Genomic DNA, 18,551 nt, shown 5'->3' with positions numbered 1-18,551 from the left:
TCGGCATTAAGGGAGTGGGACGTCTGGTTCACCAGTTGTCAGTGTAATGTTACCGGGTGGGGTGTGTAGCTTGGTGTCTTGGTTCCAATATAGAATCCCACCGTGGTTATTAATAGGACGTTAATTTATTCAAACAAACGTGCTTCTATCAGCCAATGAAAAGCTTTACCGAATTTTCAGTAAGCCTTGATTTGGAATCACAAAAATGGTATACGAACCGGACCAACCTCTCATTCAGTGCCGAGAGTATAGCGAATGCGAGACTATCAAGTGGACAGAGATTGTTCAACCCTCGTGAAAGATTTTGGCTGGAAACCCTTCGCAAGTCTCGGATTGACTTGCCAAAGTATTTCACTTAGGCTGAGAAATCCTTGTCCACTTGACGGAATCAATCACAATTAAATGAATGTAAATTATTTTGTATAAGAATGTGCAATCTGATGTATCAAAGTTATTTCCCTTTGTCTGAATCAAAGTTACTTCCCTTTGTCTGAATCAAAGTTACTTCCCTTTGTCTAAATACAAAGGTACCCTTGGCATATCTCACTTTAGAACAGGTGTTTTTGCTTTCAAATTCTGATTGGATGCGGCTAGGTTCAGGCGAACGATGAAAACGCGGCTTTGATATGTCAACAAAACTTAACTGAAGCGACAGTATAGTGACCTACATTTGTATATTGAGGCACCAGGCATGCCATGCATGTCAACAGCAACTCCTAGCGAAGTTACTGTCTATTTAATAAATTAGATGTTTTAGACCAGCTAAATGAACGCCTTGTATATGTTGCTCTCCAAACAGATAGGGAAGTAAATATATGCGTGATTTATGTTTCACAAAGTAAACAATTCAAAGATATACTGCGATCTCGTTACAAAATTGAATACTGCAGATTTTAAGCATGAAACACAAAAACTGGTGTCCGAACTTACTGATAAACAAATGACGCACATACATGTTAATATTTTGGTATTTTGAATCTGTCGCAAACAACATGAGTATTTCAAAGGAGGCTGCCATTTTTTTTCAATCATGCAATAATGATACGAGCTTTTTAATTGGTTGCTTAAATTACGTAAATGGAAGGGGCGCAACTGCGGTGACCCAGCAGGTGGCGCACTGCGGTAACACTCGTTCTGTTCAAAGTGAAATATGCCAAGGGTAGTAGGAAGAGAATCGAACTAAATACCCTTGGCTAGCAAAGTTGATTCAGTTAGTGATGTGAAGAAATTTTATTGATAGGGACGTTAGAATAATAATAAGCCGTTATGTACACTGTGTGATTTTTATTCAATATAACCATCAAACATTTCTAAACACAAGAACATTTCTTTAGAATTTATGAACACTAGTATATACAGTAAAGATTAAACGTTTAGAACGTTGCAAAATTCAATAAGTAAAAACATTTGTGCGAAAAAAATGTGTTTGTAATATATCGTTATATGTGTTCATTATTTTTAATTTGTGTGTGTGAAAAAATATTTGTGTGTATTTTTTTTTATATTTGTGTGTGAAAAAAAATGGTTTGTGTGTAAAAATATATATTTGTGTGTGATTTTGTTTTATATTTGTGTGAACAAAATTTCTTTGTGTGTGTGAAAAATATATTTGTGTGTAATTTTTTTTATATTTGTGTGTGAAAAAATGGTTTGTGTGTAAAAAATATATATTTGTGTGTGATGTTGTTTTATGTTTGTGTGTGAAAATCACACATAAATATATATTTTTACACAAAAATATGTTTTTCACACACACAAAGATATTATTGAACAAAAAATTATTTTTACATGTAAATATTAAAAAAATTACATAAACATTCATTGTTTTTACACACAAATTAAAACATATTGAACACATATAACGATATATTACATAACATTTTTTTCTTTACACATTTTATTTTACTTATTGAATTTTGCAACGTTCGGCACACTAGTATATACAGTAAAGATTAAACGTTTAGAATATTGGATAGACCATCGGAGGTTTATGTTGTCAACGAACTAAGTAATTGATAAAACTATGTCATGGCTAAAGGGTCACTGTAAGATATCATCACTTCCTTTTCTCGAATTTCGCCACAAATCCTTTTGGGCGGTTTCCAGACTTGACAATCTCTATAGGAACCTATATAAAATGAAAGGTTAAGGTTCAGCAATATTTACAAGTGTAGTTACCTACTTCTTGAGATTTAATTTCATAAGTCAATTACCGGCATATAACCCGCGTTATTGTAGAGAAAGCGAGAATCGGAGTTCTTCTATGGTTTTGTAGTATATATTCCGGAAAACAAACATTTGCAGATTACTTCAGAGCTATATCTTGGTATATACCTCAAAAGTGCAATTGAACGGTTAATGTGAATCTGTTAAAATTTTGAAATACTATGGAATGGGGTTACTTCATCTGTTATTTCCTGTTTTACTGTATTTAAAAGATCGTACCAACGTATAACTCTGAGGTTTGTAAAATTTGTAATAAATCTTAAACCACAGAATAATAAATTGAATATAATCTAGGCAAATAATATTTATAATGAAAATACTTACTTTGGTATAAGGACTCTGAATAGGTCTAAAATTCTGTAACATCCGGGCGATTGCCATTTTCATTTCTAGGAAAGCCAATCTCAAACCAATACAGTTCCGTGGTCCTGCTCCAAAGGGAAGGAAAACAAAAGGGTCCATTTTGGCATTGGCCTTAGCCGTGAACCTTAAAAATCAATTGTTCAATACACAATCTATAAATAAGAACGAGTTTTATTAGTTTATCGTCCTATTAACAGCCAGGGTCATGCAACATGTAAGGACGTGTCAGGTTTGTTGCTGGAGGAAAGCCGAAGTACCCGGAGAAAAAACACCCACCAGCGGTCAGTACCTAACAACTGCACCACATGGGATTCGAACTCGCAACTCAGAGGTGAAGGACTTGTGGTAATATGTCGAAACATTTTATCACTCGTCCTCCTTAAATGGAAATTGAGTTGCTGAAAAATCAGCATATATTTCGTATATTTCAGCATATAAATGATTTTCTTCGTATGTCAAAACTAATCCAAATAATAATTGTTTTATTTATTTTCACACATAATTATATCATCCCGGTAGATAATTATTAATTAATATAGTTTTTAATTACTCAATACATTGTATTTTTAAATAACCATTTGTTATATATGACTTGTTTTACCACCCAAATACGGAAAGGCAAAGTTTCCACGGCGTGCGTATAGAAATGAAAGGAAATTGTTCAATTACATTAAATACCCTAATTGAATTATACTTGAAACCATTTTCTACTCATTTTCTTCTTTTGTAAATAATTACAGAGTCAAAGTGGAGCCATCTCTGATAAGATGGAATACTTACCTCTCCGGAATGAATTTCTCCGGTTCCGGCCAGAATTCCGGGTCCCTGTGTATAGCGCCTTCGGGAATATTGATAGTCATACCCTTGGGTATTTTGATGTTTCCAATGACTACGTCTCGGGAAGCCAATCGGTCAAATCTACATAATAAATTTCAAAACAAATATTCAAGGAAATGTCCAATTAATCCAAAGTCCTGAAAGTCATCCTCGACATTTCAGGGGTTGCTATTACAATGTCGGAATATACTGGAATATATCATAATAAAAATAAAATAAAAGCATTTCAGGACCAATCACAGGCCTGTACAGATATTTCCTTTAAATAGTACAGAGGGCGAACCCAACTCCAAAGCCATACATTATACCGTTATTCGATTCTTTAAAATTACCAAAATACCTGTCGCACACATAACCTGGAGTTTGTTATAACATAGTCCAGTGGTGGATAATATGACGATGATAGTTACCCATGGAATATTGTGGATGCTTGAATGTATAGCTAGTAGCTACAACTGTCTCCTTTACCTTATTTTTTTAGTTAATTCTCTGTCTGTGACGATTTATGCATAAAACATAGTATAAATCAACACATTTAGAAGAACTTGAGATACTTTTATTTCAACTTCATATTTATATCTCTAAAGTGAATAACGATATTTGGCGAACTAATGTTTACGGTTAATTTAAAATTTCTTCTTCAAACCATTCACTTACCTTGACCCGATTGGATAAAGTCTCATTGTCTCGTTGATGCACATCTCTAGGTAGGTCAGCTCGTGCACATTGTCATAATTTGGGACAGTCTATTAAATCATAATATCGATAATGTTCAAAATATTATTATGAAGGAAAATTAGTACAAATGATAATTTCAGCATATCGAAGTCTAAATAGCGTTAGTATTTTACGTTATCAAGATACAATATATTTCTAATATATTTCTAATATCAATAGCTTTCTTTCATCACGAATTCAAACGTCATTATCTCGTTTTGCTTCATTTAAGATGGATTCTTGTATTTTTTCATTCAGGTGCAGTTTATGAAACAGTTCTATAGTTCATACCATTGTAGTCGGTATCAGTGTGTAAAACCTTCAACTACTTACCTCACCAAGTTTATCGTCAATCTCTTGTATGACCTTGTCACAGATTTCCAGGTAAATGACAAGATGGTACATTACAAAGGTCATGGTGCTTGCGGTCGTGTCATAGCCAGCCAGGAAAAACAATACCGCTTGTGATGCTATTTCAGAATCCGTCAGTACTACAATACCACCAAAGATCATATGATACGATAGGCTACCGAAACAAAAACCAGAACTGCATACCCAGCTATGGGCGAAAATGTCAGCTTAACTTACTTCACAATAAACAAACATGGTCGAATAAGATCGATTTTTTTATCTCCCTGAGTTCCAAAAAGCCATATATACCTGTTGATCATATGATGTTGAAATTCCTGTTTAGAAAATCTAATCTGTCTCAAATTTTCCAATCCTCAGTGGAAGGAATCTTTTCCAAATCACTTTTCACTTTTTTCAACACTCGGTTTTAGTCTCAATCCAGCCGTTGACATACACCTGAATAGTTCTAGAAGAATGAAAGAACTGAACGATACTATTCTATTTTCAATGTAAATCAATATATCTTGGTTAGGTTTTTTAGGTTTTTTCACAGGTCAAAATTCATTTTAGAAGTTGGTTTAACTATATCTCAAATTTTCTGTTAGAGTATGAATGATTTACTCATTTGTTTTGTATTTCAAGGAGCAATGTTAATTTCATGCAAAAAAAAAACATCAACGCATGAAATAATACGCTGAAATAATACGCTGTATATACATGTATAGTTTGTGTAATGATTCCCCATAATCACTGACGCACATGAGTTCACGTTTCGTGTGGGGGAGGAAAATGTACCTGTTTGGCTTGTGGTTTTCTCCTCTGAATCGCCTGTCTATGTCATGATATTCATAAAGTCTGCTTATACCTTTAAAACAACTTTATTATGTGATCAGTGGAGAAAAAAATTAACTTCAACCTCTATTATGAAAGTCAGAAAAGAAAAACTTGCACACTGAAAAATACATTTTTATTAATTTCATTGAGGTAACTCAATACTGTATACTGGTCAATTTCGCCGTAGGTTGATATTTTGCTATATTCGCGTTTTCCTAAAGAATTCTAGGAATCAATGAACCGTGAAAAGCCCGTAAATATACCCCGATTTCGGAAATTGACAGGAAAATATTATGACACTAGCAATGGGAAAATATCTGCAACACATGACTCTCTTTTTTCTGTAAAACAACTTCGTTTTCCTTATCTTTCTCTACGAGACACATTTTTAAAGAATCTGTACCCCCGGATTTGATCTTCGTTCTTCAAGAGCGTCTTTGGTTGCTTTGATGAAGAATTTTGTGGCATCTCTTGTGACTGATAACCCCAGACACAGAGGGAGCCGGGACAGGAATGGTCTGAGCACTGTAATCAGGCAATAGGCTATGTATAGTTTGGTCCCTTGTCGGGCCTCCAAATCCATTAAATTTTCAAAACTATTATTCAGTGATCAATTTGTTGAATTTAAGATATTTAGTACATCCCTGATTCAAATATAATGACTGTTTTCTATTTTTGGAGCTGTTGTTGCAATGGTATAACCATCCAAAATATGCATAAATTATGAAAACAATTTTGGCCAAGTTTTTGTCTATGAAACTATAAAGCGCATCCTTGAACTACCATAATATTTACTGAGAATATGTATGCACCGCCAATACATCTTTAGGAGAAATATAAAGTTTGTTCCAGGATGCGCTCTATGGTTTTTAAAACAAAAACTTAACACTTAAAATTTCCACATTTTCATAAATAATGGATATTTCGAGTGCTTACCATGGCTACTGAAGCTGCAAAATTAAATAAGGGATGCACTAAATATGTCAAATCCATCAATTTATATACTAAATGACAGTTTTGAAAACTTGACGGATTTGCGGGCCAGAAAGTGCCCAAACCATACATAGTCCTTTAGGATTTTATTTGGTGAACTGTAAGGTCAATGATTCTAAATAACGTATTATAGTAATACATTATATGTGTAAAAGTATAATAATTGCCATTCTGAGCTGAATGTTGTCATTTTATTTATTTTCTGATGAGTGCAGTACTCACGAAAACATATTGTTACTTATGGAATCGCGCATCATCGTATATTATATAAAAGTCTCTACTGTGAAGATAACGCTCTCAAAAGTATGCACATTTTACAGTAACACAATTTTGTTCATAAAATTACTATTGCATGCCATGTCAATCAAACAGTGTGATATACAATTTGTTGCCCCTTTATTTTTATGACAAAAGACGCAGAAAATGTACTAGTTTCAGTTAACTTAAGTTACCGAAATCTAGGCTTGGGAACTTTCCCACACAATAAAGATATTTTTAAGACATGATAATATCCTAATAACTCAAAAGCTCATTTTAAGAATGATTATTTTGTTGTGTGTTTTAAAGGACCTGAAGGTTTTTACTAATTATAACAATATATATTTGAAGATTTATACTCACTGCCAAACAATATAAAGAAAGTTAAGGTTTTGGAATTGCGAAATGTAAATGCATGCTTAAGGAAAGGGTCATCTGGATTTTTCTGTGTGTCCACTTTTAGTCCGAAACCTGTACTGGCGATGACGTCAAGAGTAAATGCTGATAGTAATATGTACGGAAACAATACCGGACGCATTATAGAATACATTTGAATAAATGATTGAATTTGATGAAATTTATAAAATTTAAATAAAAATATCTTTGAAAATATTAAGAAGCGTTATTTGATTGTTTCACATGTTTTTATTGCACTGTTCCTAAACGTATTGTGGATGAGTTTCTATTATAATGTATTGTAGAATCACATAATATCGGTAGCCACCCCCCCTAAGATGCACTGACACTTGTAATATATATAATATTTAACATTTTAAGCACAATTTTAAATGATTATTATTAACCAAACTAATTGTAAAACATTTCCAACCAATTTCGTGGATGCTAAATTAGCATAATAGTATAATATCGGAATATTTAAATATTAGAGAAACATACACCCTTGGGAAACATTAAAACAAACAGATAAAAACCTACCTGTGGATATCAATGTCCTCGTCCGTAGCTATCTTACTTTCGATGTTTTCCATCAATCTATCAGCGGCAGAGTTGATCAGCGGCGTCATCTAGTAATATTTACACATATCGTATTCAATAGGTTAAGAGGTACTTACTTGGCTTTCGTTTAAATTGACAGTAATAACAAAATATGTTTTCATAAACTTTTATGTAGTATAAAAAGCTATTTCATACCAACATACTGTAACCGCACTTTCTTTGACGGGTGATTTATTTTCGCTTATTGTTTGATGAAGTATATTATCTGCGAATTGGATACATTCCACAATTATATTGAAAGGAATTTCCATTTAATTTTATCTCCGCGAATATGTTTTGAAATGGAAATCGCGCGTCGGTTATTTGCAGCACGTGTAAGCTGACATTCCTGGATCGCGATAAACAATAGACCAAGGGGTCTCGGGGCTCAGTTTCACGAACATTCCTTACCTTAAAATTGCCCATAGGAAAGCATTACAGAAGTTAAGGAAAAAACTCTTATGTTAAGGAGCATTCCTTAAAATTTTAAATGCTTTCATACGGAGAATTCAATAATAAGGAATTCCTTAAATTTAATGAAGGCATTCTACAACATGTAGCACTCAACCTCCTGGTCGCGATTAAAATGAATCGGGTTAACATCTGTGTCAGGATGGACTGGTGGCCATGTTTTCTGAATAACAACCATACGCAAGACATTGTGGGACAACGTGGATGGGTATTCAAGGTATCTGATATTCACAATCACCTATTTCACAAATTGTAATATTGCCAGTGCAAAAACTTATGTTGGGACAGATTCAGAGGATGGTGTCTAACTTTTAAAAAGATGCATAATATATACCAAACTCAGAATAAGAGATAGTTGATGTATTCATTTAGATTTAAATGAGTTTATATCATCTTTAAAATACATACAAATGTAAGGTGTTACCGAGATGACTGTTTAGAATCACGTAGGCAATTGGGACAAGTTAGAAACTAAGCAATAGTTCTCGAGAGTTTATTTCCATTATAACTTCTTTACCAGTCTTAACTTCTTAGCACTGAAGGCTGGTGTTACGACACTCCTCACAATTCTCCAATGGTCGTCTTACAAGAGCGTGAGCATATTTGACATTTCGACATCAATGATATTCGCATGTAATGTCTGTGGATTGAATAAAAGCATAACTATTAATTACAGTGTGTATAATTTAAAATTAATTAAATTAATACTTCCGTCTCAGTAATTATCTTAATGATTTCTGTATCATCCTTCTTTCTTGTTACTACTCAAGATAAATAAGTATGTAGTTCATTTCGAGATTGTCTGCTATATCAGTAATTATAGATATGTTGGTTTTTGTTTTATTTGTTTGATTAATATTTCGTCACAGCAACAACCAGGGTCATGTAAGGACGGCCTCCCAAATATGCCTTGTGTAACGTGTGCGGGTGTGTTTTGGGAGACTGCGGTATATTCGTGTTTTGGGGTTGTTCTTTTGTATAGTGGAACTCTTGCTAAACATACACAAGAACCATACAGCGCTGCATAACGTCTGTGTTGCTGCAAAGCTTATAAAGCTCTATAAATGTTTGTCCGTGCCGTTGAATGATTTTCACATCTGAATTCATCAAAACTTTTAATATATAAATGAAGAAACAATAGGATGTCAAACGTTTCGCCCTTTTATGGCACATAAAACTTAAATGGAGGCAATTGAGATATAAATCAGCAATTGCATGTGTCTGCGCCGTGTGGCAATGTACATTTCGTAATCAGAGATAACGTATCCACTGTACTTACCCAAATATTCTACCATATTCTTTATAAAAGATCTGATCGGCCTTTACAACTCCCTACAAAGTTCACATCAAATCAATACAATATAAACACTTAAATTTACAAGGCAAACTATTTTTAGTTTTATATGGATTTTTTTTTAATTATCATCATTATTTTAATTTTTGTCATTTTCCACTTTTTAAATTAAAACTCTTAAATACCGATGAATAAAATTCCTCTTATAATAGATTTATACTGCAAATAAATTTGTTTATATTGCAAATAAATTTGTTTAAACAATGTTAAAAAATAGAAGAAAAATCATATTCTGTATTGATTATCAATTTTGATAAAAGAAAAATGTAGCCATAATTTTCATTCTGGCAAATAAGAGGAAAATTGAGAGTAATTACCTCTTTAAACAGAGTCCTTAAATTCCCCACCACAGGAAGCGGTGGTGGACCATCAGTTCCCATTTTCTTTAAGGTGTTATAGCTCCATGACATGTAGCTGGACATCAAATAAAGGTAATTTAATATTCAATAGTTTTAATATTTAGAATAGAAATCAAATTGCACATGTATAAGATAAGGTAACGCTGGAAGTACGTACATGACGTAGGCTATGACCGCCCCGACAGATAGTATCAGTCACTGTAGCTAGGTCGGGATATCCACCAATCCCAGCACCTCAATGGTTACCACTGTCTCTAGTCAATCCTACAATGACATCAGATGAGACAGCAGTGTGCTATCGCGTTTTACCATTTACTTTAAGTACGAGATCAGACATTCACCATTTTCAAAAAAATATATATTGAAAATTCACGTCCTAATATTACTTAAACCTTGTATTTGACATTCAACCTGCATGAACTTGTACGTTGTAAAGAAGGATGACTTTTAATCGTTTTTGTTATAAGTATTTGACGTTATTTTGTCCGCCATCTCGGTTTTTTGTAATGTATATACTAATTTTACTTCCGTGTTTGCCAGTTGTATCATAGAAAGCTTTAAAATGAGATAAATAGAGCTTCGATGTTGTGTTTATGTGATTTCTGAAGGAACTATTGATTTGATTTGATTTTTTTTCAATTTCCGGCGGTCACCTTGGACGCCATCTCTGATATTTCAAACAACTAAAGGGTGGGAGCTCCACACCAAGTTGGATCAAATCATAAACATACAATTAGGCAAAATATACTGTATAGCAGAAGTTTATTTTGTTCGGACTAAAATCGTTAGCTTGCGTCCAGACAATATGGTTAAAGATGCTCCACCGCCGACAGAGCATAAATGATATTCATAATTTGAACAATAATTGGTGTTTAATCGTGTATATATATGTCTAATTAACACAAAAAAAATAATATAAAATAATTTATTTCGCCTTTGGTGCATCCGCAATCAGTACTTCATTCCATATAGGATATAGTGCCACGGAATTTTTTTCGGGATGCAATTAATTATTATTCATATCTTTAGCTTGAAGTAAAATAAGAAGCTCAAACCTTTCAATGGTGTTAATGGTGTAAAGTAAGTAACTTTTGTAACTGAAGAAAAATACTAAATCGTCTGCCCCTGTTTTTGAAAGTGAAAAAAAAATACCATTTGTCAGCGGTGGAGCATCTTTAAATAATCAACAAATCTGTTTGCATATATCCACCGTATGGTAACGACAAAGGAACTAGATATAGGTACTCCCTGAAGCGAGAGTGTGAAAATTAGGATTTGAACAGAGCTTAGATTGTCGCTTTTATCTGCGTTTTGAGATGTTTTTGGATACTGACGTTTTGTACACGTGTTTCCGAGTATATCAGCCACACAAATATACAAATGGTTTTCGAGAACTGTGACAGATGTAAACATGCCACTACACCAAGGGAGGTACCGAAGTTCGTTAGAACAGATGCTGGAAAAGAACTTTCCATCGCCCATAAATACATGATTTAGTACTACATTAATCTATTATATATAAGGGTAGATTCACAAGAAAGATTCTTCTAAGCCCATCTATTTTTGTTATGGGAGCAATGTTAAATCTCGGTGGCGTACCGTTGCCATATTTTGACTGTCGGGTGTACGGCTCATAGCAAACGAGGTGTGCGGCTTATATTATCATAAAGATAACAAATAAGATATATAATACAATATAATAGTAAATATAATAACTATAAGCCGTACAACTCCCTTCATATAAAGTGACTATGTGCCGTACACCTCCCGAGATAATCATTTGCTATGAGCCGTACACCTTCTTCGCCATGTGCCGTACACCATTGCGATTTGTCATAAATGAGATGGACTGAGAAGTATTTTTCTTGTGTGAATCTACCCTTAGATATCATAATAGAGTAATGTAGTACTTAATTATGTATTCATGGGCGATGGAAAGTTCTTTTCCAGCATCTGTTCCAACGACAGGCGAATTACGTCGGTACCTCCCTTGGTGTGGTGGTATGTTGTTTTTTTTTTTTTTTTTTTTTTTCGCGACACTTTTCGAAAACCATTTATATATCATTGTACGTGTACCAAACGTCATAATCCAAAAACATCTCTAATGCAGATAAAAGTGACAATCTTACCTCTGCTCCAATTTCTGATTTTCTCACTCTCACTTCAGGGGATATCCATATATATATGTATTAAACTCGTCTGACATTACATGTCAATATATAATCTGACATGTATTGTCAGACGAGTTTAATACCTATGGGGATACCTAGTTCCGGTGTCGTTACCATACGGTGATATCGCTTGTTTCGCAGAATGAATGCACAAGCTGCATCAGTGCACTCCATTTGTATAGATTTCATACCATCCATTGTGTGAAACGTAATTGGACACCGAGAAAATCCTGACGCATGTACGCATGTAGATAAAATCTAGGTTTCTAGAGCATAATTTTAAACGCTCTATCTGTGTATCTAATATTTCAGGTAGGGGAATAATATAGACGTAATATACCTTAATGCATGCATGAGTACGTCACTGATGCATGTCATGATACATGTACACCTCAGCACTCTAATGCAGTCAATGTCTGTTGATCTGGTGGTGTAGTGGTTAAGACACTCGCCTTTCACCTACCCGTCCGCCCGGGGTTCGGTCCCCAGCGCGGACGTGAAAAGGTCAGGGAGTCACCCCTCCCCGATCACGTGGGTTTTCTCCGAGCACTCCGGTTTACTTCCACTTTAAAACCACCTTGAATCCGGGCCTTCATAAGTGATTAGTATAAATTATAGTACAACTTTTTTTTCAATCGATAAACAATGAATAATTTTATATTATATTATAATACAATCTATTTATGGATCGAGACTTACGATGTTGTCTCTTTGTGATGACGGTAGCTCGAAACTGTTGCCACTAATTCATTAAATGTGATAAAGTAGTTTCTACTCCTGCTTACCTTTATGTAGTGGGATTGGACTGGGCCGATCATCGGTGACCAGGTAAGCGGCAGAACATTCGGCTAGTGTTCGGAGGTCCTGGGTTCGAATCTCAGTTTGTTTGCTACATTTGCTCCTCTCCTGGTACAAAATTGACGCCCAAACTTTTAAAATATCCACGATGGTGGCGTAAGGGTCTCGTATGTCTTCGATGGCGAAGACTTCGAAAAGGAGGGAGGAGTGTAGCGGGATTAGACTGGGTCGATCATCGGTGAGGTAGCTCAGCGGTAGTATAGAGCATTCGGCTAGTGTTCGGAGGTCCCGGGTGCGAATCCCAGTGTGGCCTCTACATTTTCTTCTCTCCTGGTTTCAACAGTAATGTCTGAACTGAGCTCAACTCGATCTGCGCATTTCTAAGAAGAAATGTCAGCTCAGACTACCTTAGAGATGGAAGAGATTGCAGAAGAGTTACAAATCGAGTGCTATATTCTAGATGTCGAAGAGGGCAAATCGAATTAGGTAATCCCCCCCCCCCCATTTTCGCCGTTCGAAATGTTCTAAAAATACACATTTGAAAGAAAAAATCGTCCTCCTGCACATTTTTCGAACTTCATTTTAGAAAATTTTCCGCTTCGCGTCGTGTTTCCTTAAACGTTCAAGCACGTAATGTTCAATCCTTTAATAATGGAATTTTAATAAACGACCTAGACTAAAAATGTCCATCAAGGGTTTATAATACTGTTTCAAAAAAAGTTTCTTAAAATATTAATTTGTGTATATGTCTTAAATATCGTTTGATCCTCTTTTTGATAGTGAAAATATACCATTTGTCAGCGGTGGAGCATCTTTAAATCGAAACATTACCGTGCTCAGAACGCTTTAAAATCATCAAAATACATTGTAAAACTCATCTCAGCCATTCTATATCGTAATATTTTTCCCGGAGGAGACCCCCGGCCTCCCTAAACAACAAAATCTCGCCCCTTCGCCACTCGCAAATTCACCAACATACTAAATCGTATTTTTTTTTTTGGCCGGGGGAGACACTCGGAACCCCTCCCCCATACACCAAAATCTCGCGTCTTAGGCTCTCGCAAAATCATAAAAATATATCGTAAAACTCATCTCAGTCATTCTAAATCGTACATGTAATATCCATCCCGGGGGGGGGGCCCAAACCCCCCCAAAGATCAAATTTCCCGCCTTCGCCGCTCGCAAATTCATTAATATACATCGTAAATTTATCTCAGCCATTTTAAATCGTAATATTTTTTCCGGGAGAAGGGGGGGGGGGTTACCCCCGGACCCCCTTGCGTATTCATTAATTCCCTGTTAGCGACGCCACTGTCTATACATATGTACAAGGAATATATGTAATGATATATGAAAAATAACTTAAAGTATCTCCTGCTCCTGTGGGGAGGGGGGGGGTTTACAAAATGTTGAGGACCTTTGCAAGGCCCCCCCCCCCCCCCCCCATAACGTTTCATCTTCCTGCGCCACTGGGCTATTTGAAACTTCGAGACATCGGGACAAGCCATTGTCAAAGTGCTGGACCTCTAGCCCAGGGTTTTGAATTATTTCATCTCGTATATTCCATATTCTTGGCAATCTAATTAAAATTCGATGTTACTTATCTACTCCGCAGAGTAGATAATGAACATCGAATTTTACTTAGATTGTATTCTTGGTATCGGACAATCTGTGTAAGCTCTCTCTTCCCTCTCAGTCTGTTTAGGTCCTGTGTGTGAGATTCAATGTGTCGTCTGCTCTTTTGCATTAGGCCAACAAAAAAATATGTCTGTTTAGGGTTACTCGACCGACCCTAATTTTTTTCGCGACCCTATTTTTTTCCCATTTTTTATACGATTTTTTTTTTTTTTTTGGAAAAGTCGGGATTTCGATCTCAGACTCCAGTTCCGACCATTATTTTAGAGTGAAAGACACTAAAAAATCCTTCCGACCTACCGACCCTATTTTTTGCCAATGTAATCCTAAAAAAAACATATTTCATTTTTTGCCTTACATGTATATGCAAGTAAGGGCGATGCTGTGTTTGTTTTAAAATGCTTTCTTCTCCGTACTGGTGCTATGGCATTGTTCATGTTGTGGCTCCTGTGACGTAACATTATCCTAATAGAAATTCAAACAAAACCTGATGAAGGCGAGACAGGGCTCTGAAAATGAGATGTAGGACCGATGTCCATCTTAACTTGACACGGACTCTAAATCAATCATCCTCGATACTCCAGGGGCTTCCAATCACTTACGATCTCTACAATCCCCTGGACTATCTCATAGTGAAATTGAAGGCAGCTCAGCGGAAAACATTTGACCAATCACAGGCTAGCAAAGACTTCCTTTGAAGACTACAGAGAGAGCGACGCCTAACATCAAAGCCACACAGTCAACCACAGTGTAACCGTTAACGGCTCTTTTGATGTACATCAAATGACTAAATTACCTGTTCTATTCTGTTGCCTCCAGTTTAACTATGAGATAGTCCAGGGTGTAGAGATCGTAAGTAATCGGAAGCCCTGGAGTAATCGAGGATGTGTTTATACATCATCACTTCTGATTCATAGTACATGGTACTTTTTCATACACATGACTCAATAACTAAACATCATGATTTTGGCAAATTCATTTTGCTATCAGTATCATTTTACTAAAATTCGTAAAAAAAAATCAAAGCAAAAGATATTCGTTACCTACCTTCGTTTTGGTATGAATCGATGTCCGTAAATGAACGATACACGGTGTAGACGTAAGAGATGTTGGCCTCGATGTCTCGCCCTAATTACTTTACTTCTTTAGCACGACAGCTCTCTCATACGTTTGAGAATGAATGCACAAGCTGCATCAGTGCACTCCATATGTATAGATTTCATACCATCAATTGTGTGAAACCAATTGGACACCGAGAAAATTGACGCATGTAAAAAATCTAGTTTCTAAGCATAATTTTAAACGCTCTATTTGTGTATCAATATTTCAGGTAGGGGAATAAGTAGACGTAAATACCTTAATGCATGCATGCGTCACTGATGCATGTAGATACATGTACACCTCAGCACTCTAATGCAGTCAATGTCTGTTGATCTGGTGGTGTAGTGGTTAAGACACTTTTCACCTACGCCGTCCGCCCGGGGTTCGGTCCCCAGCGCGGACGTGAAAAGGTCAGGGAGTCACCCCTCCCCGACTCACGTGGGTTTTCTCCGAGCACTCCGTTTACTTCCACTTTAAAACCACCTTGAATCCGGGCCTTCATAAGTGATTAGTATAAATTTATAGTACAACTTTTTTTCAATCGATAAACAATGAATAATTTTATATTATATTATAATACAATCTATTTATGGATCGAGACTTACGATGTTGTCTCTTTGTGATGACGGTAGCTCGAAACTGTTGCCACTAATTCATTAAATGTGATAAAGTAGTTTCTACTCCTGCTTACCCTTTATGTAGTGGGATTGGACTGGGCCGATCATCGGTGACCAGGTAAGCGGCAGAACATTCGGCTAGTGTTCGGAGGTCCTGGGTTCGAATCTCAGTTTGTTTGCTACATTTGCTCCTCTCCTGGTACAAAATTGACGCCCAAACTTTTAAAATATCCACGATGGTGGCGTAAGGGTCTCGTATGTCTTCGATGGCGAAGACTTCGAAAAGGAGGGAGGAGTGTAGCGGGATTAGACTGGGTCGATCATCGGTGAGGTAGCTCAGCGGTAGTATAGAGCATTCGGCTAGTGTTCGGAGGTCCCGGGTGCGAATCCCAGTGTGGCCTCTACATTTTCTTCTCTCCTGGTTTCAACAGTAATGTCTGAACTGAGCTCAACTCGATCTGCGCATTTCTAAGAAGAAATGTCAGCTCAGACTACCTTAGAGATGGAAGAGATTGCAGAAGAGTTACAAATCGAGTGCTATATTCTAGATGTCGAAGAGGGCAAATCGAATTAGGTAATCCCCCCCCCCCCCCCCCATTTTCGCCGTTCGAAATGTTCTAAAAATACACATTTGAAAGAAAAAATCGTCCTCCTGCACATTTTTCGAACTTCATTTTAGAAAATTTTCCGCTTCGCGTCGTGTTTCCTTAAACGTTCAAGCACGTAATGTTCAATCCTTTAATAATGGAATTTTAATAAACGACCTAGACTAAAAATGTCCATCAAGGGTTTATAATACTGTTTCAAAAAAAGTTTCTTAAAATATTAATTTGTGTATATGTCTTAACAAGACAATTAATTCATTTTTATTTTGAGTTACACATTAATGTGCCGATGGTGTGAATCCGGTATTTTCAGAACGAGCAGGGTTGCACAATGGGATGACGACATTCACAATAATCATTTCTAAATGCAGGTAACATTAAAGTAGCTCCACCGCCGACAGAGCATAATTGATATTCATCATTTGAACAATAATTGGTGTTTAATCGTGTATATATGTGTCCAATTAACACCAAACAAATATATAACTATATGTAAAATAATTTATTTTGGCATTGGTGCATGCGTTTTCAGTACCTCATTCCTTTAGGATATAGTGCCACGGATTTTTTTCGGGACGCAATAAATTCCTTTTTCTATATTTTTAGCTTGAAGTAAAATTAGAAGCTCAAACATTTCAATGGTGGTAATGGTATTTATAAAGTAAGTAATTTTTGTAACTGAAGAAAAATACTAAATCGTTTGATCCTCTTTTTGATAGTGAAAAAATACCATTTGTCAGCGGTTTAGCATCTTTAAATCGAAACATTACCGTGCTCAGAACGCTTTAAAATCATCAAAATACATTGTAAAACTCATCTCAGCCATTCTATATCGTAATATTTTTCCCGGAGGAAACCCCCGGCCTCCCTAAACAACAAAATCTCGCCCCTTCGCCGCTCGAAAATTCACCAAATTACATTATAAAACTTATCTCAGCCATACTAAATCGTATTTTTTTTTTTTTTTTTTTTGCCGGGGGAGACACTCGGAACCCCTCCCCCATACACCAAAATCTCGCGTCTTAGGCTCTCGCAAAATCATAAAAATATATCGTAAAACTCATCTCAGTCATTCTAAATCGTACATGTAATATCCATCCCGGGGGGGGGGCCCAAACCCCCCCAAAGATCAAATTTCCCGCCTTCGCCGCTCGCAAATTCATTAATATACATCGTAAATTTATCTCAGCCATTTTAAATCGTAACATTTTTCCGGGAGAAGGGGGGGGGGAGGGGGGTTACCCCCGGACCCCCAAACATCCAAAATCTCGATACTTCGGCGCTCGTACGCTAACTTGCGTATTCATTAATTTCCTGTTAGCGACGCCACTGTCTATACATATGTACAAGGAATATATGTAATGATATATGAAAAAATACATAAAGTATATCCTGCTCCTGTGGGGAGGGCGGGGTTACAAAATGTTGAGGACCTTTGCCAAGCCCCCCCCCCCCCCCCCCCCCTAACGTTTCATCTTCCTGCGCCACTGGGATATTTGAAACTTCGAGACATCGGGACAAGCCATTGTCAAAGTGCTGGCCCTCTAGCCCAGGGTTTTGACTTAATTCATCTCGTATATTCCATATTCTTGGTATCGGACAATCTGTGTAAGCTCTCTCTTCCCTCTCTGTCTGTTCAGGTCCTGTGTATGAGATTCAATGTGTCTTCTGCTCTTTTGCATTAGGCCAACAAAAAATATGTCTGTTAAGGGTTACCCGACCGACCCTAATTTTTTTCCCGACCCTATATTTTCCCCACTTTTATACAATTTTTTTTTATTTTTTTTTTTTTTTTTGAAAAGTCGGGATTTCGATCTCAGACTCCAGTTACGACCATTATTTTAGAGTGAAAGACACTAAAAAAA

The 18,551-nt window shown here is 36.2% G+C and overlaps 1 pseudogene; it reads right to left on the bottom strand.

Moving 5' to 3' along the window:
• Nucleotides 1-1,962: 1,962 nt before the first annotated feature.
• On the bottom strand, nt 1,963-15,966 carry LOC138313719 (cytochrome P450 3A8-like; annotated as a pseudogene).
• Nucleotides 15,967-18,551: the final 2,585 nt, after the last annotated feature.

Source organism: Argopecten irradians, chromosome 2, assembly GCF_041381155.1.
Source record: "Argopecten irradians isolate NY chromosome 2, Ai_NY, whole genome shotgun sequence".
Taxonomy (NCBI): domain Eukaryota; kingdom Metazoa; phylum Mollusca; class Bivalvia; order Pectinida; family Pectinidae; genus Argopecten; species Argopecten irradians.
Note: the sequence above shows the minus strand (reverse complement) of the source record. Positions and strands in the feature narration are given on the sequence as shown.